This window comes from Rosa chinensis, chromosome 5 (assembly GCF_002994745.2).
Source record: "Rosa chinensis cultivar Old Blush chromosome 5, RchiOBHm-V2, whole genome shotgun sequence".
Classification (NCBI taxonomy): domain Eukaryota; kingdom Viridiplantae; phylum Streptophyta; class Magnoliopsida; order Rosales; family Rosaceae; genus Rosa; species Rosa chinensis.
Window position 1 is genome coordinate 9,266,075 of NC_037092.1, and position 2,404 is coordinate 9,268,478.

The 2,404-nt window shown below is 34.3% G+C and overlaps 1 long non-coding RNA gene across 1 annotated transcript; it reads right to left on the bottom strand.

Moving 5' to 3' along the window:
* Positions 1-819: 819 nt before the first annotated feature.
* LOC112201454 lies at positions 820-1,444 on the bottom strand. Its single transcript, XR_005810910.1, has 2 exons — positions 1,402-1,444; positions 820-1,181 (listed from the first exon to the last, which is right to left on the bottom strand). It is a non-coding gene; the product is annotated as an uncharacterized LOC112201454 (long non-coding RNA).
* Between the last annotated feature and the right edge of the window lie 960 nt (positions 1,445-2,404).

The window sequence follows — 2,404 nt, forward strand, 5'->3', positions numbered from 1 at the left end:
TGTAGTAGCTAGCCATGGATTCAAAGGTATTTTGTTTCATGTTTCTAGCACTCTTCCCAGTCTTCTCAACATCAGAGCCTTGGGCAATTCTTTTTCCACCTGTAAATGAAGATGGTAAGACATACCAAAGGTTTAATGGTCAAGCTTATATGTGCAAGGAAATAGGGCCAAAGTGCCAATATTGGTTATTAAGTGGTGAAGCAAATAAATATTGTAAAGCAGAGTGCAAAAAGAAAGGGTACCCCGAAGCTGAATGCACCTCTACCGGGTGGGTTCAAAAGGAATGTTTTTGCTACGAACCTTCCGGATGGCCTAGAAATGGTTTTTTTATCTTTTGAGCAAACCTAGAAAGCTAACCCTAAGAGGTAGCTTCAGATTCTTTAATATATATTCATAATGATCGATTAAAGAAATACATTCATATATAGTCTTTGTCTTGCCACTTTATTTTAATTTTATGGGAGATTTCTGTTGATGACACATCAGTAAAAATAATGCATTTTTCTTTTATAAAAGATTATTGTCAACCGAGAGCTATTCCGATCCCTAAAAATTTATAGCTTTCAATTTCATTTTTGCCAATCTCAATTGAGTTTACCTAAAATTTCATTACAATTTGCGTCATCGTAAAAATTTTGTTGATATATTTATGAATTTTCAAATCCTCAATATTTTTGTGCGTGGAGGGGATAGACCCTTTTCAGAAACCAAAGACTTCTATCGCTTTATCTTCTTCATCTCAGAACAAGTTCAAAACAATTTTTTGGATTTGATGATTCATCTTTATAAGCATAGAGAAAAAAAAGAATGACAACTCAATTAGATATAAAAATTGTGACACTAAACAGTAATAGCATAGCAACAATGCGTTCCTCGTCATTCACCGCTCCACTCCCGCAGGGGCGGAGTAGTGTTAAACATTTACACATTTATTCTAAGAGGTAGACAGAGATTTGGAAAAAAGATGCAGAAACCAAATTCAGTGAAAAAGCGTCGGTGGCTCATTGGCGCTTATTTCCTGTTGCTAGTTCCCAAGCCTGTATTATGTGGTTCACGATTTCCTCAACTCCTTGCCCGTGCTTCACCTGAGCAAAGACATATAGGTTCACAAGGATATGAATCATGGAAACTGAAATTTAACATTTGAAGCAATTCCGAAAGCCATAGACATCAAATAAGACCTATACAGATAAAAATTTGAAATTTGTCACGGTAACATGACAGATTTGCGAATGGAGACAGGGTTGTAGTGTCTCTTTTCTGCTAAGAATAAGTGATATCATGGGAAAATACTGCTAGATATAACTAACACAGATTATAATCATAATAGTATAGACCTTTCAAGATACTTCTACAATGCAAAAATGCTAGCTAACTAATTTAACCATTCAATCAACCAACCTGAGCAAAGACAAATGGCCCTCCATCTCGCATTCGAAGTGCGTCACGCTCCAACTGCTTGTGCAAGGTCAGTCTTGTTTATCACCTACAATCAAATGTTGTCGAGTCACACATATGAATTCCTCATCAGAGGTTATCAAGTCACAATCAAACAACCAAAGTATAGGATATTGTTTATGTTGAGCTATTGTTGTTGTTGGAAAAATTGTGAAAAATAGAGATTTGAGGATGGTTTAATTAGTAGGATTTTATTAGCCTGATTTTCTTAGTGTTGGAATTTTGTTGTGGAAGATTTGGTGATTATTGTGGTGTAGTTTTGGCCAAAAGAAAAAAAAAAGGAAGAAGAAAAGAAATGGATTTGTTTTTGGAAGAAAAGGAAAATAAAGAAAATGGTAAAAATTGGATTAAAGGAGGTTTTACTGTGGTAAAGTGGTAAAAAGTGAAGAAGGTGAAAGTAAAGGTAAATTCGGTAAAAAGGAGGTAAAAAGTAAAAGTGAAAGTGTGGAGGTAAAAGTCATGGTAAAAGTGAAAAAGTGAAAAAGGAGAAGTAAATCGGTAGAAGTAAAAGTAAAATTTTATTTATAATTATTTATTTATTGGTTTTAATAAATAAGAATTATTTACTTATTTATTTTTAATAAATAATAAATAATGGTAAATAAAGGTTTACTTGGTCAACAGTCAGAAGTCAAAGTCAAATAGTCAAAAGTCAACTCCGAGAGTTGACCATGGTTGACCGACCTCGTACAACGTGAGGATCGACTCAACTTTGGTCGCTCGGATTGGCGAAAGTTTAGCGGAGCGATAAGGACGTTTTCATTTTTAAGAAAGAAGTTAGTTTCCCAAATTGGTAAAGGTTGAAAGAAATAATTAATGGCCTCATTGAAATAAAAAGGGTTTAGTGTACACGGTTACTTAAGGTTGATCATGATGTTTACCTGGATAATTACTTACAAATTAAGTAATGGTTCAGGAAACACGATCGTTAAGGAAGCTTAAGCGG